General features: G+C 40.7%; 1 long non-coding RNA gene across 1 annotated transcript; it reads right to left on the bottom strand.

Moving 5' to 3' along the window:
* Positions 1–1,298: 1,298 nt before the first annotated feature.
* On the bottom strand, positions 1,299–23,769 carry LOC122697607. The gene is made up of 4 exons (XR_006342118.1): positions 23,363–23,769; positions 11,343–11,427; positions 6,099–6,371; positions 1,299–1,348 (listed from the first exon to the last, which is right to left on the bottom strand). It is a non-coding gene; the product is annotated as an uncharacterized LOC122697607 (long non-coding RNA).
* Positions 23,770–26,500: the final 2,731 nt, after the last annotated feature.

Raw genomic sequence — 26,500 nt, 5'->3', positions numbered from 1 at the left:
TTATTTAAAACAAAAGGAAAAATGCTTGAATATAATAAGTGTACAACATAAATTGTACTGTTCTTATTACTACTATCTTTGGGCTAACGGTAGTCCATGTTCAGCAAAGAACATAAATTCACAAATCAAGAAACATGCAGCAAAATTAGAATGCACAGATCAGAGTTAAATCTTGTTCACAAGTATAGACCTTATGACACTTATAGTTGACATCTTACCCATTTAGACCTATTGTACCTACTTGCCCTTTCTTAGTTGACCTCCTTAGAAATGACCTTTTGCTTTCCTTGGGAGTCTAGTAGACCTTTAACTTCCCTGGTTTCCCCTGCCTACCCGCCCACCACCACAGCTATCTAATTGTGACTGTCACCCTGGAATTTGACAATGTTCTATATTATATCATCATAGGTTCAACAAAACTCTCTAGTCTTGAGAATATTCACATTGCTTGATAGTCATTAGATTATTCCATCATAAGAATAAAGACTATTGCCTATCAAATCTCCTAGCTAGACTTCTGTTGATCCAGACTTCTATTTTCTACTTTTAACAAAGAAAGTAAGTAAAGCAGCAGATCCAGGCTACTGCCGTCTGAAACAGCATCCACAAGCGGCGAGCTGTCTACATGCAAACCAACCTCAGAGCAAACCAGTATAACATTTACCCATCTGCCATGTTTTTCTCTGAGCCTCTTCGGGTAACATTCCTGGGAACTTCTGGTCCCATAGTAATAGATCGAGTTGATTAGGGAGCCTCCCTCTGTCTGCCCACACACAGACTTTTAAAAATCAAACTTTAATTTTTGCAGAGGCTTATTGATATTGTCCAGCTCTGACAACCCTAGTTCCACTACCAGACCTGTTAGGAGGTGAAATGGACTTAGTAATGCCTTCCACTTTCATACTCAGCCAGATTGTGGAGTCTATCAATTATCCTAACATTGACAGCCAGTGAATTAATTGGTGCCTTTGACAAGGACAGCTATTACCCTATGTTGTTCTGACAGCTGGTTTTGATATCGGGAATTTGTCAACCTCCCCTTCATGGGAGCAGGGGGAGGATGGTTGAGTGAACCAGGAGAGGACGTTTCAGAATTTTCTCCCCACTCCCAGCAGCTGCAGACTGTCCTCCTCCTAAATGGAGCTGCTGACATTCTGAACCTGAACATCCCAACACATGTCAGACTTGCATGGCACAGACTACAGGCTAACAAAATGAGAAAAAGACCCACAAAAGTTGACCAAGTTAACACTGAACCGGGAACCCTTTAGCAATTTCAGAAGCCATTTATACTCACTGTGCTCCACTCTTCTGGGCTTATCCATCTGACATGAGTGGAGTTCTCCTCCTGATCAGGAGATAAGGTAGCTTCAGTGGGAGGTCATACATGTGGGAGGTTCTAGTCACCTTTATTTGAGAAGACGTTCAAAGCACAGAGATGCAAATACCAAATAACTTTTAAGGTCCCTTTCAACTTTAATAGTCTATGATTCAGGGATTTCTCTGGTGGTTCTATGGCTAAGACCATAGAACCCAGTGCAGAGGGCCTGCGTTTGATCCCTGGTCTGGGAACTAGATCCTACATGACACAACCAAAAGGTCCTGTGTGTTGTGGCATGTGGCAGCTAAGGTCCCACAAGCCACAGCTAAGACCCTGTGCAGCCAAATAAATAAAGTTTTAAAAAGAGACTAGGATTCCAAAGCTTTTTGTAACTTCCACAACTTCTTGGAATTCTCTTAACCAAGTGACTTGGGTTAGTGCAGGGAAAAAAAAAAAAAAAAAAACCAGAGCAAGATAACCTTCTGACTTTCTGTGTGCTCCGCAATGGCTCAGATGGTAAAGAATCTGTCTGCAATGCAGGAGACCCGGGTGTGATCCCTGAGTTAGGAAAATCTTCTGGAGAAGGGAATGGCAACTCATTCTAGTATTCTTGCCTGGAGAATTCCATAGACAGAGGGACTGGCAGGCTACAGCCCATGGGGTTGAAAAGAATTGAACACAACTGAGTGATTAATACACACTTTCACAAAAGTCACACCTTTGTCTGGAATTCTATAACTTGCCTGTAAGATGGGAAAAGTGCCCATTCTACCACTTTCAAATACAATTCTCCAAGATAAGGCAGCTAGAAAGACTGGGATAGAAATTTGAACTCTTCGGAAGATAAGCAAAGTTAACCCAAACCATTGCCCATTCATTCCTCCCGGGTTTCTGCTGGGTGGAAAAGAAGAACCAAAGTGCTGACTTCACCGGGCCTCGCTAAGGCCAGGTGTTAATGGCACTCTGCTTCAGTCATTTGGTATAACTGCTCTCAGACACTAATGCTGACCATGTGAGTTAACAACTCAGTAGGTCTGCAATTGTCCAGGGTTGAGCAAGAAGTGCTGAGCAGTAAATGTAATCCACAATCCATAAAATTAAGCCTGGTGGAGAAATGCAGCTCAAGGACATTTAAAACAGTTAAGCAAGAGGAAAAGCAAAACTGATGTTCAGTTACATTTTCTGGGTGGCATGTTGGGCGCATGGTGTGGAAGTGACCCCTTGAAAAGGTTAATGGCAAAGCAAATGCCTCCGACGTTAGTGAGAAGCCGGGCCTTTCCCTTAGGACGTGATTAGGTCTTTGGGAAGCTTGTAGAAGGGGTTTCTAGAAACTGTCTGCGGTGGATTCCCTCTCGATGGCTGAACATGCCAGGCCATTAATCTCACTTCTGAGCTCTCAGTTCCTCTTCATAAAAAGGTTGCTGTGTTCCTCGTTTTCTGTTCTCATTACTCTGGCCTGTCTCACCCCTCTCTAAAATTCTACTGTAAAGCAGTGTTGGCCTATCAGAAGGGGGCCATTGGTACTATAAACAGGAAGAAGCAGAGAGCCCAGGCATCAAAGTATATCTGAAAATTCATTACGCCTAAACGGCTTTCCAAGTTCAGGTCTCCACTACAATGGCCATGCCAAGTGCTGTGAAAATTTTACTTAAATATCTCCACTGTCATGGAACTCACTATTCCTTGTAACTTCCCTCTTCACATTGAAAGGCTCTAAATATTAAAATATTTTTCTTAAATGACCTGACATCTGACCTCCTGCTCCTCCCACCATCAATTAAAGTTCTGGACATCTGGTACCCATGAAACAAACCATCTTTGTATTACAACACATTGAAAATAAATAAGCCAGCCAGGATGAGTCCAAGTCCAAGTCCAAGTCAAGCTTATACAATTTCAGAGGCCCTCTTTCTTAAAAATGATAGAAAATTATTAACTTAAAGTTAGGTACAAAACTAAATATTTTGAATAAGAAAATAAATCTCAAAAAATTACACATTGAAAAAGCTGATAATAATCCAACCATCACAAAGCCACAAAAAGAACAAGATAATCTTTTAATTAATTGTCTAACCACCTCTGTGACTTTGTAATTTATAATAAGAAGTATATATTTGGTCTACATCCCCATTCCTGGCACAGAGCTCTAAAAGCCTCAGAATTGCCTAAGTGATGAGAACCATAAAGGTGTCTTTTATTATATTATGAGATGACTTTTGGAGCGCACCTAATGATGAGGACGGGGAGCCAAGAGAACCAACCATGTGATTAGAGGGTTGGAGTTTTCATTCCCCTTTTCCTGCCTCTTGGGTCGGGAGAGGAGTTGGAAGTTGAGTCAGTTGCCAATCACCAGTGATCTAATCTATAATACCAGTGTGACACAGAGAACAGACTTGGGGACCCAACGAGGTTGTTAATGGCAGAAACCAACCAACACTGCAAAGCAATTATCCTTCAATTAAAAAAAAATAATGCCTGTTTCATAAAGCCTCCACAAAACCCCAAAAAGACAGTGTTCTAAGAGCTTCCAGGTTTGTGAACAGTGGCGACGCAGGGGGAATGTGCACTCTGAGAGGGACGGAAGCTCTGGGCTCTTCCCCGGGCCTTGCCCTGTGCGTCTCTCCCCTCTGGCTGTTTCTGAGTACCATCCTTTCATAGCAGTCAGCAATCTAGAAAGTAAAATCTTTCTTTGAGTGCCATGAGCTGCTTAAGCAAATTAATCAAACCCAAGGATGAGGTTTTTGGGAATCTCCAGTCTCCAGCCAGTGGATCTGAAGCCCAAGTGACTGCTTGGACATGGGACTGGTGTCTAAGTGGAAGCGGGCCGGGGACAATCTTGTGGGACTGAGTCCTTAACCTGTGGGATCTGAGGCTGTCTTCGGGTAGGCAGTGTCAGAATTCAGCTTAATTGTAGGATACCCAGGTGGTGTCTGAGAATTACTTGGAAAAACCCTGTCACACACTGAAATTGGGATGCTTAGAATCTTTACCTCTCTAATACTTTTTTGCTCCTTGCATTTTTGGGGATCAATATTCAGAATAACTCTTTATTTGACAACAATTTGGTAATATCACTTTCTAGGGATAAAGGTAATTAAGAGAAATAAAGAGGAGAAAATAATCCAATCTTTCCTTACATCCAAATTTGGCTTTCATTTTGATAGACTAGGGAAGGTCGTTTGCGCGGTCTGCTGCGCTGGGTCTTTGCTGCTCTGGTTGTGGTGAATGGGGGCTACTCTCCAGGAGCATGGGGACTTCTCACTGCCATCGCTTCTCTTGTGGCGCATGGCCTCTAGGTGACAGAGTTTCTGTAACTGCAGCTCTCAGGCTCCAGAGGACAGACTCAGTAGTTGTGGTACACAGGCTTAACTGCTTGGTGGCGCGTGGGATCTTCCCGTACCAGGGATTGAACCTACGTCCCCTGCATTGGCAGACAGATTCTTTACCACTGGACCACCAGGGAAGTCCTAGGAAAGTTTTTTTTAGCTACACCACTTGAGATGGGTAACATCAGTGATGTTTGAGGATTGGTGTCAAATTTGGAAAAGCCTGCATAAGTCTCTTTTGTATGTAAGCTGTAAAATTTGGAGGAATTTTTCATGGACCAACTCTTGGCTCTTTCATACTTTGCTTCTCTGCCTTACCTATAAATATGTGATATCAGGCTTCCCTGGTGGCTCAGATAGTAAAGAATCTGCCTGCAATGCAGGAGACCCTGGATTCAATCCCTGGATCAGGAAGATCCCCTGGAGAAGGAAATGGCAACCCCACTCCAGTATTCTTGCCTGTAAAATCCCATGGAGAAAGGAGCCTGGTGGGTTACAGTCCATAGGTCACAAAGAATAGGATACACCAGGTACGGTAAGTGTGAGCGTGCCACTCAGCCCCCGGCCGTGTATCTTCATGCCACACTCGATGGGTGAGCCAGCATAAATTAGTGAAAGGGAGATTCTAAGAAGCCACTGCTTCCCAGTACAGCTACTCACACTCAACTGTACTGTATATAGAAGTGGGAGATCATTTTACAGCATAAGCATATGTCAAATCACTGTATCATATACCTGAAACCAATGTAATGTTATATATCTATTATATCCCAATTAAAAATTTTTAAATAAATAAATTAATTAAAAGTAACACACAAAAAAGGAAAGAAGTATGAACTACAAAATATATCCCATTACACCCAAACTAAAGGTATCCTCCTCTCAAGTTCTCCTTAGTCGGAGCTAAAGCTACCCATTGCTACTCTAACACCCTCCTAACAAAGGGGCATGGGAGGGGAGGGGAAGCCCACGTGGAGACTGCAGCCTTAACCAATTATAGTTACAATATCTTACTTTTGCAGGTGTTATAAAAACTTGTGACCATGGGAACATATGATCACCTCCTCCCTGCATTTTAGGAGGCTCCTGTGCAAGTGAGAGGCCCTGAATCTTAAACTTCTTCAGCATTTTCTTTAAGAGAAACCTGCTTCTGGAACCTTCCTGGTGGTCCAGTAGTTAAGAGTCCATGATCCCAGTGCAGAGGGCCCAGGTTTGATCCCTGGTCAGGGAACTACGATCCTGCATGTCTCAACTTAGAGCCTGCATGCTGCAACTAAAGATTCTGTGTGCCTCAGCTAAGACCTGGTGTAGCGAAATAAAGAAGAACCTGCCTCAGCCCATGAGTCCTGCAAAGGAAATAACTCCCCTGGATTAAGGAGAGAGGGTCAATGAGCAGGGAGAATGGCAGAAAATCAGTGCCATCAGACAGAAGCAGGACACAAGCCACTCACCCGTCCTGTGGTGGCTGCGGCTTCGGGCCTGGCACAGAGTGCCATGCATTTTCTGGCAACCTGATGGCTCCTTGCTTTTTTGGGCTATGGTACTCTCTTCCAGTGAAAATCCGGGTACCCTCAAGGCATCAGCTCTGGAAAGAAAACTGGCATTTGTGTCTCATGAAGCCAGGTTCCGTGCCAGGATCAGCTCGACTTGGAGGGAAAGCTTGTGTGCCAGTGGCATGAAGTTTTCATTGAGCATATAACTGAAGAGCTTCCCATTTCTTGACTCTGGCGAGAGAAGGGAAAGACCATCTAGAAACCTGGCCCTGCATTTCGACGTAGAGATGACACTGTCCTTCTGCGTTTGTGCTTGATGTACTCAGGGGACCATGCTGTTTGTTTGCTCATTTGTTTTAAACAAAAGTACACTATCTTCCCATCTATGAGTTTCTCAAGGATAGGGTTGTGTCATATACTTTAAAAAACTACTTTTGTATCCTTGGCATTTTATAACATACATTATACATAGCAGACTTCGAACAATACTTCTCATTGAGACCCTTTTACATGTATTTAGATTACTCAACGGAGTTTAACAATTGAAATGAAAATTAATTTGCATCTTTTTTCTCCTCTATACTTTCCCCCCTCTCTTTTTTCCTTTCTCTATCCTTTCTCTTTAATCTATCCTTCTGTCCTTTATCTTATTTTCTTTAAATTTGGAGCTTCAGGATCAGACAGAAACCATTTGAATCCTGGTTTTTGCCACTTACTGGCTGTGTGGCTTTGGGGAAAAGACTTAGCTGCTCTGACCTCCAACTTTTGCATCTATAAAATGAGGCTCATCAGAGATCCTCTCAACATCATTGTGAGGAACTGATGAAATGACATGGTGAGTCTCAACCCTCTTAGAACAAATGCTATAGTTTTATTGCAAATATTTTACAATGCTTCCTTTAATATCTTGAAATAAAATTCATAAATAGGATAACCCATACACATAAAAATCAATAAATGGTCATATGTAATATAAAGAATATATCAAAGGAAAGTTATTTATAATAAAATAATTTGTAAATGCTGAGGTACAACAATATTAGACAATACAACAAAGTGGTCCAACAATTGCACCTATATTTTTCACCACATATGTGACAAGTACAAACGCAGACCGACACAGGTATGCTGTCCTAGCAACGCAAGTACCGCAGAGAACAAAATGAAGTGCAGCCTTCCCTCAGCTTACTTAGTTGCATTTCTGGAAAGTTCTATTCTTATTTATGTTTGTTAAAAAAACATTGTTTGTAAATAAGATGAAGTCAGGTTCTAGGTGCAGATCATTATAAACAGATTTTTACCAGTGAGCCCTTTGAAAGTCATGTGGGAGGCAGGACAATTCCTCCTTCTCAGAACTGTGCCAGGCATGTCTAGCATGATGCACCTTTGGGCCCCACCTGAGCTGTTTTTTCCTCCGTGAACAACCACTTCTCCAATATCCAGTGTCCATCAAGTCAGTTCAGTTCTGGCACTGACTATTCAGAGTTAATGCAGATTCCACAGGTTAAGGGCTCAGACTGTCCCCACTGCAGATACTAGCCACCATCTGAGTGATCAAGCAACCTACACTTCCACCCCACTGACTACAGACTTGGAAGTCACCACCATCTTCCTACTCCACGTTTGGTAAGTGAGTGACTCACAGAATTCAGGATAGTGCTATACTTACTATTACTGATTTATTATAGAGGATGCAACTTAGAAACAGCCAAATGGAAGATATACATATAGCAAGGCATGGAGTTGTGGAAGGTGCTGAGATCCCATGCCCTTCCTGGGCATACCCTTCTTTTATTAATAGAATGAATTCACTAATGTATTCACTGACTCAGAAGCTTTCCAAATCCCATTGTTTAGGGTGTTTTTGGAGGTTTTATTATGTAGATACCATTAATGTAATCATTGACCATTGATGACTGACGTCAACCTCCAGCCCTCTTCCTTCCACAGAGATGGGATGAAAGTTCCACTTCTGAACTTTCAGTGGGACTGAAAGCTCCAACCCTCTAATGATGACTGGCCTTTCTAGCAACCACCCGCTGTGTTGTTCAGTTGTAAGTCGTGTCTGACTCTTTGCATCCCCATGAACTGCAGCATGCCAGGCTTCCCTGTCCTTCAGTATCTCCCAGAGTTTGCTCAAACTCATGGCCATTGAGTCAGTGATGCCATCCAACCACCCTGTATCCTGAAGCTATCCAGGACTCCATATCTTTTCCCAGACTCCCTAAGAATCATCTCACTAGAATACAAAGGACACTGATCACTTAGGAGATCCCAAGGGTTTTAGGGACTCTGTGCCAGGAAACCTGAACAAAGAACAAATATTTATTTTTTTATTATACCACCCACCCCATAAATGTCAGTAGTACTTTTCAACTATCATGATTATAAAAAGTAGCTCCAGAAATTTTCCAAATGCCACTGGGAGTGGTATCTTCTTGACTAAGAACCACTGAAATACTATACCTCTAAGTAGCTTGGCTAATGCCTGGATTATAATGCGGGTACAATCAAAGTTATTTGCTTTTCATTTGTTACTTCCACCCCCCCTTTTTTTTTCCCTTCCACCAGTTCCATGTACCCTGAGGCACTGAGGAATTGCAAAAGGAAGAACAACTATATTCAAATCACCCCCTTTGGGAATAAGGCCGGGAGCCAAACAAATATCAGTTAGCTAGGAAAAAATCCATTCCCATCTATGGAGCCCTTAGACATCTTTTTGGTCCGGCTAGACATCTGTACTCTATAAAGACACACATCCACCTAATTAACTTATTGGTAGATGTGAACTTCATCATGTTCAAATAATTTGGGGGCAGTTGCCAAAGGATTAGGGGACCCATCATGGCTGTGTTTGCTTTGAACGATATTGAAAACAAAGGTGACATCAGACTTCCTTATGGGCATCTGTTTCACTTCACAGGGACATTGAAAACGAATTGCTTGTGGGGGGAAAGCACATTTGGCAAGAGGAATTCCAGTGAGTACCTTCGTGGTACTGACGATAACCAGTGTCAGCTGAAGATTCCCGGTTCTACAGTATATGTGTCCTTCGGGAATGACCACAAAACTTTGAACTGGGGGCTGGGGGTAGGAAAGGGCTTTGGAGAGATAAGGTGATAATAAATTGGGTTCATTAGAATTCTTTCTGGAATTTATTTTGATGTTCTTATCTGCCAGCTCGCTGCGCCTTAAGGATGTTAACTCCTTCATTCTCCTAACATTTCTCTGAATTCATTTTGAACAGAGACATGATAGTATTTCAGAAGATAAAGTATTTCAGAAAGCCAAGAAGAGAAAAATTTTGATGAATGTAGAGGTGAATTGGTTAAAATTTCTCAGGTTCTTCACTCTTATAGAAGTGGTAGAGTTTCGATGACATAACCTTGAGAATAAAGTGTCAGATACATATCTTGAAATGCTATTAAATTGTCAGTTAGAATTAGATGTATTATATGTGTAATAATAAAAAATATCTCCAAGCACTGAAGCAAGCATTTCAAATCCTCATAATGATACATGGTAAGTTTTACCATCCTGTTTTACATATGAGGAAAGCTACACTTTGAGAAGCTTAATACTTTGCCAAAAATCTCACAGCTAAAAAGATAAAAGTGAACTAGTTGAGAATAAAATCCACCTGACTACAGGGTCCTTGAGTTTTCCACTTTCTTACTCTCAGGTTTAAAATATCCCTGAGTAAGTTCTTACTTTTCTTTGCACTGCAGTAGTATCTAAGTCTTTCAGGTATGGCATAGGCAGCACATTAAAAAATATATAATAAAATATAGAAGTTAAAAAAAGGTTTGATAAATGTGATAAAATTAAATTAAAATTTTGTAGGGCAAGAAATACCTATTTAAAAAACTTTTAAAAAAAGGGACAAATTAACCAACTGGGAAAAAATATTTGCAACATACACCACAAAGGGCAAATCGACTTACTACATAAAGAATTCTTAATAATTAAGTGATAAAGGACCAAAATCATTATAGAAAAATGTAAAAAAGACAGACAATTCACAAAAAAACTATAAATGGCTCTTAAAAATATGTTCAAATCCACTAACCATTACTAGAGAAATAAAAATTAAACTAACACTCAACTTACTTACTTTTTCTCATCTATCAGATTGAGGGAAATTAATCAGCAGACTACATATTCTGTTGGCAAGTATATGGAGTAACAAGCATTCTCATACACTTGCTGATGGGAATGCAAACTGGTACAACCATTCTTGAGGATAATTTCGCAATGCCTAACAAAATAAGTGGGCTTCCCAGGTGGATCAGTGGTAAAGAATCTTCCTGCCAATGCAGGAGACATGGGTACAATCCCTGGGTTGGGAAGACTCCCTGCAGGAGGAAATGGCAACCGACTCTAGTATTCTTGCCTGGGAAAGCCCATGGACAGAGGAGCTTGGTGGGCTACAGTTCATGGGGTCACTAAAGAGTTGGACACGTCTTAGTGACTAAACAACAACAACAAAACAAGTACATATGTACTTAGTTTTGACCCAGCAATTTTACTTGGAAACTATTCTGAAGATATGTGTTCAATAATATGTCAATACGCATGTGAGAGGTTATTAATTTCAGTATTGGTTATACTTGCAAAATAGAGAGAACTTAGATGCTCATACATAGGGGAGTGGTTGAATAAACTATGACAGAGTACATTGTAGTCTGTACCATACAGTACTCACCAGAGTACTATGTAACTATTTTTTAAAAAGCTGAAGTGATTTCCAAGATATGCCATTAAACATAAAAAAGCACTGTGTAAGGTGTATTTATAGCATGTTACCCTTCACGTAAGAAAGGAGATAGAGGAAAATATACAGGTATCTTCCCATTTGTGCAAAAGAAATACAGAAAAAATAAACTAGAAGCTAATAGAATTTGTTACTGAGAGGTGGTGGGTGGGAGGAGGATGGACAGATAGGAATGGGTGGGGGTATCAAGGATGAGGGAGAATGACACTTCCCTGAGTTTCTTTTTAAGTATGTAGCTCTGAGTCAGGTATATTTAGTGAATCATTAAAATAAATTTTAAAAAGTAGATCAACCTGTATGTCAGGAGATTTCCCAATGGAGTACAAATGATAAAAATGAACCTAACTCTATTACAGATCAATAGTAAATATACAGTTAGCCCTCCAGATCCAAGAGTTCTGCATCCATGGATATAATCATGTACTAACTTGACTGTCCGTAGTTGGTTGAATCTGCGGTTCAGAATCCAAGATTCTGGATGAATAAGTTCAGTGTGGGATTCTGGGATGGATCCTGAAACAGAAAGAACTGGTCAAATTCAAATGAATATTCCATCAGTGCTTTCAATCACTGCACTGTCATTTTGTAAGATGTCAATACAAGGGGAAGCTGGGTAAGGGATGTCTGACAACTTTCTGTACTATTTTTTGCAACTTTTCTCTGTCTTAGTCTGTTCTGGCTGCTATAACAAAACATCATAAACTGGATGGCTTATAAACAACAGAAATTCATTTCTCACAGTTCTGGAAGCTGGGAAGCCCCAGATCAAGGCACCAGTAAATTCATTGTCTGGTGAGGGCCTGATTCCTGTTTCAGAGAAATGGCTGTGTTAACACAGATATGGCTGTTTTTGCTGTGTCTTCACCTGGCTAAAAGGATGAGGGAGCTCTGTGGGTTTTTTTTATGAGGGCACTAACCCCATTCATGAGGCTTCTACTCTCATGACCCAATCATCTCCCAAAGGTCCTGCCTCCTAATGCTTTCACCTTGAGGATTAGATTTCCACATACGCATATTGGGAAGGTACAAATCAGTCTATAGCAGTAACTCTACAATTATTTGAAAATAAAAAGTTTAAAAATGTTTTCCTTGTAACAAAATCAGTTTCAGCCAGTTCAGTCACTCAGTCGTGTCCGACTCTTTGAGAACCCGTATACTGCAGCACACCAGGCTCCCCTGTCCATCACCAACTCCTGGAGCTTACTCAAACTTATGCCCATTGAGTTGGTGATGCCATCCAACCATCTCATCCTCTGTCATCCCCTTCTCCTCCCGCCTTCAATCTTTCCCAGCATCAGGGTCTTTTCAAATGAGTCAGTTCTTCATATCAGGTGGCCAAAGTATTGGAGTTCCAGCTTCAACATCAGTCCTTCCAATGAATATTCAGGACCGATTTCCTTTAGGATGGACTAGTTGGATCTCCTTGCAGTCCAAGAGACTCTTAAGAGTCTTCTCCAACATCACAGTTCAAAAGCATTAATTCTTCAGTGCTCAGCTTTCTCTATAGTCCAACTCTCACATCCATAAATGACTACTGGAAAAGCCATAGCTTTGACTAGATGGACCTTTGTTGGCAAAGTAATGTCTCTGCTTTTTAATAAGCTGTCTAGGTTGGTCATGGCTTTTCTTCCAAGGAGCAAGCATCTTTTAATTTCATGGTTGCAGTCACCATCTGCAGTGATTTTGGAGCCCAAGAAAATAAAGTCTCTCACTGTTTCCATTGTTTTCCCATCTATTTGCCATTAAGTGATGGGACCAGATGCCATCACCTTAGTTTTAAGCCAACTTTTTCACTCTCCTCTTTCACTTTCATCAGAGGCTCTTTAGTTCCTCTTCACTTTCTGCCATAACGGTGGTGTCATCTGCATATCTGAGGTTACTGATATTTCTTCCAGTAACCTTCATTCCAGCTTGTGCTTCAACCAGTCAAGCATTTCTCATGGTGTACTCTGCTTATAAGTTAAATAAGCAGGGTGACAATGTACAGCCTTGATGTACTCCTTTTCCTATTTGGAACCTGTCTGTTGTTCCATGTCCAGTTCTAACTGTTGCTTCTTGACCTGCATACAGATTTCTCAGGAAGCAGGTCAGGTGGTCTGGAATTCCCATCTCTTTAAGAATTTTCCACGGTTTATTGTGATCCACACAGTCAAAGGCTTTGGCATAGTCAATAAAGCAGAAATAGATGTTTTTCTGGAACTCTCTTGCGTTTTCGATGATCCAGCAGATGTTGGCAATTTGATCTCTGGTTCCTCTGCCTTTTCTAAATCCAGCTTGAACATCTGGAAGTTCACGGTTCACATACTGTTGAAGCCTGACTTGGAGAATTTTGAGCATTACTTTGCTAGCATGTGAGATGAGTGCAATTGTGCGGTAGTTTGAACATTCTTTGGCATTGCCGTTCTTTAGGATTGGAATGAAAACTGACCTTTTCCAGTCCTGTGGCCACTGCTGAGTTTTCCAAATTTTCTGGCATATTGAGTGCAGCATTTTCACAGCATCGTCTTTTAGGATTTGAAATAGCTTAACTGGAATTCCATCACTTCTACTAGCTTTGTTCGTAGTGATGCTTCCTAAAGCCCACTTGACTTCGCATTCCAGGATATCTGACTCTAGGTGAGTGATCACACCATTGTGGTTATCTGAGTCATGAAGATCTTTTTTGTATAGTTCTTCTGTGTATTCTTGCCACCTCTTCTTAATATCTACTGCTTCTGTTAGGTCCATACCATTTCAGCCCTTTATTGTGCCCATCTTTGCACGAAATGTTTCCTTGGTATCTCTAATTTTATTGAAGAGATCTCTAGTCTTTCCCACTCTATTGTTTTCTTCTATTTCTTTGCATTGATCACTGAGGAAGGCTTTCTTATCTCTACTTGCTATTCCTTGGACCTCTGCATTCAAATGAGTATATCTTTCCTTTTCTCCTTTGCCTTTCGCTTCTCTTCTAGCATTCCATAATACGGTTATACAAATTTATTTACCTAGTATTTCCTGAAATAGTTTTCAGAGCCCTAGTTCTGGAGTATATTAAGATTATGCAATAAAGGGGTTCCATGGCCAAAAGATTTTGAGAAATATTGAGTTAAACATTGTTAAACAGATTTCTTTATTGCAGGCATTTTTTCAGAGAAGATTCTTGCTCATATGCTTTGTGACTGCTCAAAAGAGGGATATAGTGTGTGTATCTCAAAATTTTTTTATCATGCAATCCTGTGTGTGTGTGTACATATGTTTGGGGATTATTATGAGACCAGTTTGTACAAAAAACATTTTGAGAGATTCCAATTTCCTTTATATTGTTTTCAATATTTCACTATCAAAAATAACATTGTTGTGACTATCTTGTGATATAAATCTAGTCATATAATTTTGCAGATATTTCTGATTTCCCTATGATCAAATCTTAGAAGAACAATTGTTAGGTTAAAGTCTACATGGTTTTTAGAGTTTCTTGATACCCGATAGCCAAATTATGCTCATGAAGGAATGATTTATTTACATTCCCACCAGCAGTATAAGAAAGGAGAGAGAAACTTCCTGGAGAGAAGATAGATTTCAGATGCTGAAGAAGAGTATTATGATCTTGAATTTCACCATAGGTACTGGAGAATGGGCTGGGTTAATTTTTCTCAAATTTATTCCTGGGAGGGGGATTTCAATATTGAACTAGGCTAGACTTCCAATTTTTCCTTGAGACCGTTCATTATTAGTACAAGAATGGCTAGTTACATAGCAGTGACTGGAATTAGCTTAGTGTTTGCCCATGTATAATCACCAAAAATATGTCACTCGCATATTTCCATTTTTTCTAATTTTTTAAATTTACTTTCTAATTGGAGGATAATTGCTTTACAATGTTGTGCTGGTTTCTGCCGTACAACAACAGGCATCAGCCGTAATTATATATATACATTCCCTCCTTCTTGAGCTTCCCTTGTCCCATCCCACCCTCTAATGTTTTAAATCATTTGATTCTATTAATATTATATCAGAGAATTCTCACATTTATTTATTTATAACTTTATTACAAAACTGTATTGTGTCATGTTTATTTTTAACTTTTGTATTTAAGCTTATTACAAAATTGTGTCATAACAATATCATGATTTTTCGGTAGGAAAAAAGTTACACTCCTGTCCCAAATATTGATAATAATTTCCCAGTCTGAAAGGTTTCTTTCCCCCCATTAGGAGCATTTCTTTTTTTTACTTAGGGTCAAGACTGGTATCAGGGCCTTCCAGTAGTTAAGACGGTGTGGTTCCACTGCAAGGTTCGATCCGTGGTTGAGAAACTAAGTTCCTGCATGCCACATCATGTGACCAACAAATAAAAAGGACTAACATTTGCTGTTGAGGGCCCAAAGGGACAGAGTAGGGCATGGGGGCATGGTTTTCCTCTTGGACAAGAACATCCAATCCTGGGAGGAAGGCCATCCTGTACCAACCAGAGATAGGTGAGAAACCAGAACTTAAAATAATCCCGATGATCTCAGCGTCTGGCCCAGAGGGGATAGTGGTGTCTGGTTCCCTTTAGGAGTCAGAGATTTTTAACTCACTTTTGGTTACTGGTGAGCCCAAGATATCAGGCAGATTTATTATTATTATTATTATTATTATTAAAAATCTGTCTCAGATTTTTTTGTAATAAAATTACAAAAAGGCTATTATATAAATGATGGCATGTCTTTGGGCTATAATTGAATATAGAATGAGACACCAGACTATTTTTCAAGAAAAAGCAAACTTTGGTAAGTTCTATGACCAGTGGGGGAGGCACAGTGGTGTGGAGAAGGAACACAAACCCACAAATGCAGAAGCCAGGGCCTTCTTTTGGGTTCTTCCACTAAGTTAACTTATTAACCAGCAGTGTGACTTTAGGTGAATTACTTAACCTCTCTGAGCCTCATGTTACTCCATCTTATATTAGATCTTGAATTAACTCAACCTGCATACTTACTTAGATTTTTACAAAAACTCAAAATGATTGCAGGGAAATGAAATGCTTGATTTGTAATTACTGCTCATGTTCTATCAGTGAGCTGGGCAGCAGCATAGAGTATCTACATTTCTCCTGGAGAGAGCATATCAGAGTCATCATGACCTCCTTTCTGACCTTTCCAACCAGCAGGTTCTTTTCAGTCTCAGGGCCTTTGCACTTGCTACTATTAAGTGTTTCCTTTGATGTGCAGATGTTCCTCATTTCTCCTGTTTCAGATAAAACCTCCCCAAAGTGGCCTTTCCTGGCCACCGGTCAATCAGTCCCTATTCCATCATTGTACTATTTTAGTTGCTTCCTAATATTTGAAATGATCAAATTTATAAATATATTTAAGTGCCTATTGTCTTTTTCTCTCCACACAATATAAGATCCACAAAAGACAGATGTAATGGCCTCATTCAAACTATACCTAGAGAGTATAGCATCTACCTGCAAACCAGGAGATGTGGGTTTGATCCCTGGGTCTGGAAGATCCTCAGGAGAAGGAAATGGCAACCTGCTCCAGAATTCTTGCCTGGAAAATCCCATGAATAAAGGAGACTGGTGGACTAAGGTCTATGGAGTCACAAAATAGTTGGACACAACTCAGCTACCAGACTGTACCTAGAACATGGAAATGACCCACCCAAGGTTGGAAAGTTGAAAGGAGGCCATGTGGTTGGAGCTTTTGGGGTGAGGAGAAAAGTGGTGAGATTTGACGCCAGGGAGGTAGGGAGAGCTAGATCTCAAATGTCTTATTAGTGATGGTAATGAATGACAGCAAAGCTCTTTATAGGAAAACCTTAGGAATCTTCTTAATTATTTATGCTTCTGAAAAGTAAATCATTCACAAACATCTACACTTTATCTATTGTTAATAACTATTGACTTAAGACACACTTCACAATGAATCACTGCATCCTAGTAAGTCACAACTTTGTAGCTTTATAAGATAATCTCAAAGGCAGTGGCCCTCAACCTGGACACCAGGGAGGGGCTTCAAAGGGTTTGTGAGTCCTTGAACTGAAATGAAAATTCTTGCTTGTAGGTGCAAGCATGCATATGAGCTTCTGGGCAAAAGGTCCTTTGGCTTCAGCATATTCTCAATGGGAGACCTTTATAACCTCATATTTAAGAATTGTTGATCCCCACTCTTAGTTTTCTCTGAACACCTTGACTCTTAAAGAACCATATTCTAAGTTGGTGAATAAGCTTGTTGTCTATTTAAATCACAACTTAAATTTATAAAATATATGTTCTTCAATAGGCAAGTAGGGAAGTAAATATGGGAAACATTTACTTTTTAAAAAGATCAATTAGCAAATGACCACACATGATAAATTAGCGTTCATGTGTTAAGTAACCTGAGTTACTTAACAAGGTGGATTTTCCTCGCAGTGACAGTGGCTGAAATATCCATATACGATGATCTTTAAATATTTGACTGTTGCCTTAAAATAGCTACCCTGATTTTTTTTAAAAGAACATAATTTAAAAACCTTTAGCTTATTTTTAATTTATAGTCCTTGAAAAAAAAATAAGTGGCTGGCCCAATCATTTATATGCCTGGGCAAAAGCAATACATCTATATAAAAGTACAGTGATATATTTCTGTTGCTGGTTTAATGTGCTGCTCCTCGCCCTGTATGTTCTGATTCATTGGAGAGTAGCAATCATGTCGACAGGCGCTGTTCTTCAGTTCCCATCAGCGACAACTAAAGGCCAATTCAAGGTTATGGTGGGGTCATGAATCTAACACAGTCGCTGATAGAACAATTTCCCTTCCACACAGCATTGTCAGTGGGACACACGGGGAATAGCCAGGGAAGCTGTCTGTGTGTATCTCTATCTTCTCACTCTGCCTTTTGTTTCCGAGCCAGTGTTTGCGGTGTGTACCAATCCAGTGCCATCAGGGAATAGAGGGCCAGTCCATAGAAAATTGATAAGGGAGAAAATTTCTAAGGCTTCAAGAAACTGGGGGGAAAAAAAATTCTGTCCCTCTGTGCAAACAACTCATCTAACAATGTGTTACAGGAGGGTCAAGAGCAGAGAGAACAGGAGAAGGAGACATACAGGCTGGCTTGTTGGAAGCAAGAGAGGTCTCGGGGCTTCGCAAGGAAAATGTTTACATTTCAGAAACTCTAAGGGTTCATTAAATAACTGAGTTCTCTGTTCTTTCACTTCCCAAATAGCATCTGAGTGAGGAAGCTGTCTCTGCAACTGCTTTACCTGCACTCCTCACTCATTCTATGCTGCAGCCCAAGGTTGACCAGAAAGCCAAACCTTACCCTCATCAGTTTACAGAATGAAGGCAGGTTTAATTTAAGACAAAGTTCAAAGATACCACATCTTGGATGAGGCTCTCAGAGGTAGTGTCATAACTTTTACAGGCTAAGCCTCAAGTTTTCTTGAGATTAAAAACATCTGGAAAGTAGGATGAAGGATGAAGATGAGGAATTAGGCTGGTTGTGGGACAAATTTTCTCAAGTAAATGGTCCCACATCATAGCATGCGAAGAGCATGCTGAAGTCTGTCAGGCATTAACAGAATTTTGTAGTGGTTTTAAACACAGGCATGGGATACAGGGAGGGCACAGAGAGGTTAAGAGCTCACTCAAGAACACACTGGTGGGACTTTCTTGGTGGTCCTGTGGATAAGACTCTGTCCTCCCAATGCAGGGGTGTCTGGGTTTGATCCCTGGTCAGGGAACTAGATCTCACATGCCATAACTAAGACCCGGTACAGTCAAATAAATAAATATTTAAACAAAATGAAGCACACTGCTGAGTGTGGAGCTGGGATCTGAACCAAGTCCTGTTGAAGTTCATGGCCTGTCCTCTTAGTTGCTGGCCCCCAGTTTGGAAAGTCCACATGAAGGTGGTTAGCCATGCACATCCCCGCCATGTGTCCCCAAACAGCAATTGACCTGACAGCAGTTTTGTGCCTGAAGGTAAGAATCCTTTAATCTAATGGAACTAAATATTTTTAAAACATCAGAAAACAAATTTAAGATGAGCAGGTAAAATGTGTTTGATAGACATAAACTGGCAAAGATGGAGCTAGTTCTAGCTACCACAACAAAACTAAACAAGCCTTTTTTCATACAACAAAGACAGTTCCCTAAAAGGGACAATTATAAACACTAATTAAACCCAATAAATACATGTAAGAGATAAAATCACCACAACAGTTCTGAAGTTCACTTTGCATGCTAAGTCGCTTTAGTCGTGTCTGACTCTTTGTGACCCCATGGCCTATAGCCCACCAGGCTCCTCTGTCCATGCAATTCTTCAGGCGAGAATACTGGAGTGGGTTGCCATGCTCTCCTCCAGGGGATCTTCCTGATCCAGGGATTGAACCTCCATTTCTTGTGCCTCATGCATTGGCAGGCAGGTTCTTTACCTCTAGCGTCACCTAGGAAGCCCCAAAATTCATTTTAGGGACAGATACTTTACTTACTCTTCTTTTTTTCACAGTTCTTATTTCTAATTTTTAGTTCTTAATCTTCTTATTTTTTAAAAGATATTTTTCCTAATTGTAAAATGAACACATTGTTATTATAGAACATTCTGGAAGTCCTGAAAGATAAAATTAACCAGTCATAGTCCAACAACACTATTAATATTTTAATATATTTCTGCTTCACCTCTTTTGTACATATAATTTTGGTCAGTTTTTAAAGAGTCATACTGCACATATAATTTTGAAATCTTATTTTTAAAATTTATCATTTCTATGTAAGCATTTTCCCATCCCTTTATAAATGTTTAATAAATAGAATTTTAATGGCCATCTAATGTCCCAACAAGTAGATATTCCAGAGTTTACTTAATGACTCCTTTATTGCCAGACATTACGTGGTTTCCAATTTTTTGCTATTACAAATAATGTCATTATAAATATTTGAGGATATTTTCCACATTTCAGATTATTTCCTGAGGCCAGATTTACGGAAATAGGATTTCAGGGTCAAAAGGTATGAAAACAGTTGGCACTCTTGAGACATACTGTCATATTGCTTTATAAAAGGGTTGATGCTGATTTTTACCGCCACTAGCAACTCATGGAGCAAAACTGCAAAGTGACTAAAACCTGTTTATGGAGTTAGATCAGAGCTTCTCAACCTTGGCACAATTGACTTTCCGTACAGTTCAGTTCAGTCGCTAGGTCGTGTTGGACTCTTTGCAACCCCAAGGACCGCAGCACATCAGGCTTCCCTGTCCATCATTCACTCCTGGCGCTTACTCAAACTCATGTCCATTGAGTCAGTGATGCCCTTCTGGGCTGGATAGTTCTTTATTGGTGGGGAGGGTGCTGTACTGTGCATTGTGGGATGTTTGGTAGCCTCTCTGATATCTACCCATTATAGCCCAGCTGTGACAGTGAAAGGTGTTTGCAGACACTGTAAAATATCCCTTGGGACAGAAGGCAAAATCACCCTCTGGCTGAGACCTACTATGTTAGACGAACTTCAACCTGTATTTGAGCTCCACCTCCTACTTAAATGCTAATGTGAGCAACTTACTTGATCTCCTAGGCTCCTCATCTATTTATTGTAAACCTGAGATGATCACACTCAACATGGAGGTTGGTGGTAGAGATTAAATGAGATAATGCATGTATGGCATTTCACATAATGTTTGGCACATGGTAAGAGCTTAGTAGTCATTTACAATGAAGATCATGGTGTTAAGGCTTCTAGTGCCCACCGAAAGGACCTGGCCTTTATGTGAATAAAGAAGAGGCGGCTATCTCTCTTGGTCAACGGTTGATATTCTTTCATGCATTCATCATCATTTATTCATTCAATGGGTATTCACTCAACCCGTACTACACACCAGACACTGTTCTAGGCACTGAGGACATAGCAGTGAATAGAAACCTTTGCTCGTGGGGCTTATATTCACATGAGGAGACAGATTAAATAAGAATGAAAAAGTGATCTATACGATATGTTAGGAAAGGGGATAGAAATTATTTGGGACATGGGGGAAGATAAAATTTTAGGTAAGGTTTCTCAGGAAGTTTTTATTGAGAAAGCAACATTTGACTTAAGAGCTAATTTCACCATATGTACCCTACAGTTAGAGCTTCCCAGGTAACTCTACTGGTAAAGAAAAGAACCTGCCTGTCAATGCAGGAAACATAAGAGATGCAGGTTCTATCCCTGGGTCAGGAAGATCCTCTGGAGGAGAGTATAGCAACCCACTCTAGTATTCTGGCCTAGAGAATCCGGTGGACAGAGGAGCCTGGTGGGCCCATAGGGTCACAAGGAATCTGACAGGACTGAAGCAACTTCGCATGCATGCGTGCACACTCAGTTACAGCAATCCAGAGTGAATAGCAAGTATAAAGGCACTGAAGTAGCAACATGCCGGAGTGTTCAGGGATGGACATGGAGGCTAGTGTGTCTGGAGGAGATTGGGGAAGGAATGATGATGGTGGGTGAGTGATTGGCTGGTGGCTTGATGATAGCCTTGTAGAGGTTGGGCCTTTACTCTCAGTGAAATGAGAAGTCATTAAATACAGTTGTTTTGTACTCTTTAAAATAATTTCTGATAAGAAACCATGGAAGAAAAAAATAAAAAGAAACCATGGAAGGATGACTAGGTAATGAGAGCATCTGTATCCAGGGGATGGAGACTAATAGCTAAGATGGACAAGGGGGAAAAGTGGCTTCTTCTTGTTGACAGGGCTTATCCAGCCAAGCTCCAAATCTTGCTAATTTGGGAATTCCATCATATTTCCACTGAAAGACACAACTTGGCTGAAGGCAAAAGTTCAGGTTTAATCAAGAGAGTTGATTGAAGGAATTTGGGCATCATCCTGTAAGGATGATGGTAAAGAATCTGCCTGCAATACAAGAGACCCAGGTTTTGATCCCTGGGTTGGGAAGATCTCCTGGAGAAGGGCATGGCTACCCATACTAGTAATCTTGTCTGGAGAATTCCATGGACAGAGAAGCCTGATGAGCAACAGTCCATGGGGTTGCAAAGAGTCAGACATGGCTAACACTTTCACCTTTTTCCCTCTTAAGGGATGGGCTCATTTGATCATCTTGCTTGTGTGTGTGACATCAACTCTCATGGATGTAAAATCCTCATTAGAACATGGAACTCAACTCTCCCTCCTCTCTCTGTATCAGCAAAAGGGGTTTTAGAACATTCATGGAAGGTATGTCTATTCCTCTTTCTTCTTAAATCAATTGGAACATGAAATATTGAAGTGAGAAAATGAGACAATAACTAAAAGAACAAAATGGTGTGAGGAGTGTTGAAGGCGCTCAACTATAGCATGTTCTTATGGCTGCAGAGTGACGGGACAAATTATTGAAATAAATTTCCCTGTCTCTTGGGGGATTTAGATTTCTTGACTCTTGGATCCTTGGTAAGACTGTATCAGTGGCATGCATTTTTCAATAGTCTCCTCTTCCAATATTATGACTCAGATTTAAGGTGTTTCTTTTACGTACGTCAACAAGTATAAACACATGCTTGAATGTTTTTTTTCTCCCTTAGTCCAAGTTGATGTTAATCAGAATTCACTTCAGATAAAAATCTCAACATGCACTTGAACTTGAAGGTGAGAGTGCATTCCATTCTGTTCTCATTTCATGGAGCAACTCTCCTGCCAGCTCTAGTTTGGCAACTTGACTCTCCTGCAAAAGCTGGTTCTCAGGCGTGACTACAGAGTGGGGAGTTTCTCTGACCATATCCCGTCTTGAAGGCAAGAGGGGTTCATTGCTTAGTGTTTCATAAAGTTTGCAGCATTTGAGGCAATGCTGTGGATTTCCAACTTTTAAATATCTCTGTATTTTGTAAAAAGGAAATTGTTTAATCTAGTTCTGCCTTCTGCTATTCATTTCAGAGTTATCACAACAGGATTTGCTAAGGGAAGGAAGACAACTGCCAATCCCTTAAAAGGTAGTTTTTCTGTATAAATGTCACACAAGCAGATTGCTTGGGACTGCATTTATTCATTTCCCATCATGCATTATCATACTTCATCTTGGATTGATTTCTTGACAATACCAGCTCATCACTTTGTGAGCGCCATCCAGAAATGGAAACTCAGTCATATGCCTCTGGCTGAGTGGGTAGCCTTCATCTAGTTAGGGTGATGAAGATGTGGGGTTACTTGATTAAGTCTCTTATTCCTTAGTGTTCCCAGGTGGCCCAGTGGTAAAGAATCCACCTGCCAATGCAGGGGACACGGGTTCAATCCCTGGTCAGGGAATATTCCCTGGAGAAAAATATGAGATACCCTTAGATAGAAAAATATCTCCTGGCAACTCACTCCAGCATTCTTGCCTGGAGAACCCCATGGAGCCTGGTGTGCTACGGTCCATGGGGCTGCAAAGAGACACAGCTTAGTGACTGAACAAGAACAAGGCAACCGAGCTTTTTGGAACACTTGGCCAGCCTGTCTGATGACTTTCAAGTCTTACCTTGTTACCTAATGAACCTACCTTTTAAAAAATCTATAACCTTGAATGTGAAGAAAAACTGGCTGTTAGTGTCGCCATAAATGCCTCTTCACCTTTGAACACTTGCCACCCTTGTGGTGAAAGTGAAAGTGAAGCCTTGTGGTAGGATGGTGTAAATCTCCACTGTTCACTTCAGTTGTTATCCCTTCACAAGTCGCTCTGTGAGGTGACACAGCAAATCTCCCTGTTGAGTTCTCAACCGCCATGGAGGATTCCAGTGGCTTCAGGAAGCATCCACAACAGTAGTGGTATCATTCTTGGCTTTCACTGGGCAGGGCCTGGTTTGTGATCCTCTGCAATGACAGACCAGACCTTAGCTCTGGAATTGGGGTTATGGAAAATGACATGAAACCACCCCTGCAACAAGAATAAGCAGACATGTGTTAGGCCAGCTCTCACCTCATTAGATATATCTACCTTCTTGAGAGAAGAAATATTTAGATTCGAACCAACTGAAAACCCCAGAACAAACTATACCAATTTGTTGCATCCTGAAAGGAATGGAATTCAAATATCTTCTTCCACTGAAACCATGACCCAAATCAATATTGCCCCCAAGCCTACCCATTGACCAACACACACTCTTGGGAAGGGAGAGAGGGTACAGAAATGCTGAACCTGTGAATAAGGATCAACTGATCAAAATAGGGTCCAGAGGGTAAAGAAAAAAGAATATAAAATTATTTTGCACAGTGAACTGAACTGAAGCAAAATGATATCAATCCTCCTTTTTCATCAACGACAGAGCATTCTGGTGAATAAAGTGAAATGCTTTGGGGAAATGTAATTCACTTTACTAGAAGTACAGTATTCCAACTTTGCAGTAACTTACATAGACTAGGCACGTACCTGAGAGACAGAGGGCCTCAAAGCACTTTTAATCTGTAATAAGCCAAGCATTATATTGAGAGCAGTGTCCAAACAGCTTTCTCCTAAATATCTTATAACATCCTTTACATGCAGTATCTAAAAAGAAATGATGTAAATGAACATATTTACAAAACAGAAACAGACTCACAGACTTAGTGAGCCTCCGGTTGCCAGTGGGGGAAGGGATAGTTAGAGAGTTTGGGATATTTAGGTACACTCTACTATATTTAAAATGGATAACCAACAAGGCCCTACTGTATAGCACAGGGAACTCTGCTCAATGTCATGTGGCAGCCTGGATGCGGGGGGCGTTTGGGGGAGAATGGATGCATGTATGTATTTGGCCGAGTCCCTTTGCCGTTCACCGGAAACTACCACCTTGTTAATTGGCTATACTCTGATATAAAAAGCTACAAAAATAAGTAAATAAACAGTCTTCTCCTTGTGGTCCACATAAAAGATGAATAGCTTAGCTTAGCTATAGGGAGGCAGACTCCAAAGCAGGGAGGTGAAAATGTCCTTCCTCTGGGAAGGTGCTAGGGACCTTGTAAACTTTGAGACAGATGTATCCTTTTTTGCTCTTCACATTTGAGAATCTGAAACGTCCCAGCTGCCTCCAAAGTTGGCAGCAGAAAGGTTCACCAGCTGTAAAATAACGGAAAGGGGGGATCTAAAGAAGCAAACGCTTTCGTGCCCTACAGATTCTTTGGCCCCTTGTGAGAGGTTGCCTCCACCCCACACTCTCCCAGCCCGAGGGAAGACTGGTGCTAGAGCCAGTGCTGGGATTCAGAGGTATGTCCTTGACTGCTGCCCAGCTTGTTTTCTGAACAGGTCCAAGTTAGAGACAGATGAAGATCAAGCTCAAATAGAGGATTTTTAGGCACGGGGTAAAATTCAAATTTCCTGATTAGAGAAATGAGAGCTAAGGCAAGAGTGCTAATGAAAGATTCCAGGCAAAGATGTCAGGGCCAGCTGCCAGCTCACAGACTGAGCTTGGCAGACAGACAGAGGAGCTCTGACGGGGAGTTTCTATGTGCATTTTAGAAGACGGCAGCATAGATCTAAATGCAGCCAACCTATTGATTTATTCTCTTTGTACTGGACATGGCTTTTTATTAAAGAAAGCAGATATTCAATAGTGTTAACTAGTAATGGGAATTGACTTTTCACTAATTGCACAGACCTTGGCATTAATACACTTTAATGGAACCTGGGCTCTGCATCCCTCAGATCAATCCCGAAGTTTTTCTCTAACTCTTTCTGGTCAAAGGACATGAACAGCATTGTAACTGAGGGAGACCCTTTTTAATCTTTCCTTTTTTTTAATTCATGGAATGAACAGGCTGAAGAACTTTCTTTGATTCCAGTGGGCCAGAGAGAGGAATAATTTTGTGACCTGTAAAATACATGGGAACTCTGTGGTCTGAACTGACTGCAGAATTTGGTGCTGGCTGTTTAGAATTCAGTTATGAACACTGGGAAAGAATTTGGCTTTCCATGCACCTGGCTGGGTCCTGCCCTCGCTGGATTCTCTGAGGCAGAAGACTCATCACTTATTTATCATTCATTTGTTAGATTTATTAAAAGTAAATAGGATCCCTGACAGCTGCTGGGCTCACATAACCTGGAACTAGGGCCTTGAGAATACATGCTGCTCTCATAAACATCTCATAGAATCTGACCTCACCCAAAGGCGAAGCAGCATAGAATACTGGATCCTGCCAGGAGGGAGGACATTTCCTGAAGTTCCCAGGATGGCAAATGTCCCATCTCCAATTCTCTAGGATTCATTACTAGATTCTTCCTCTGCCATGGGAGGCAATGGTGACTGTCAAAGGCAAAGATGCTTCAAACACAGACACGAGATTTTTAGGTATCTTATTCATCTCTGAATCTGACTATGCTTGGTGTTCGGAGCAGCAAACCACATTTAATTCATGACTTACCTCTTTCTAGCTGTGTGGCATTAAGTGGGCCAAGCTCTTTGGTCTGTCTATGTCCTGTATGGGTGGAAGAAAAAAAGAATACTAGAAAAAAATCCTTCGCCGAGTTGTTGTGAGATTAAATGAGATATCATATGTAAAATCTTTAGCTCACTGAGGACGTAAATGTCAATGAATGGTAGTTCTAATTATCATCATCTTTGAATCCTTTGCACTTAGACATTGGGTATTTGGTAAATGTTAAGTTCAGTGAATGGGTTCATTCTCTGATTCAACTATTTCTGTGTTTCCTACGAGTCAGGTATTG

Source organism: Cervus elaphus, chromosome 1, assembly GCF_910594005.1.
Source record: "Cervus elaphus chromosome 1, mCerEla1.1, whole genome shotgun sequence".
NCBI lineage: Eukaryota > Metazoa > Chordata > Mammalia > Artiodactyla > Cervidae > Cervus > Cervus elaphus.
Note: the sequence above shows the minus strand (reverse complement) of the source record. Positions and strands in the feature narration are given on the sequence as shown.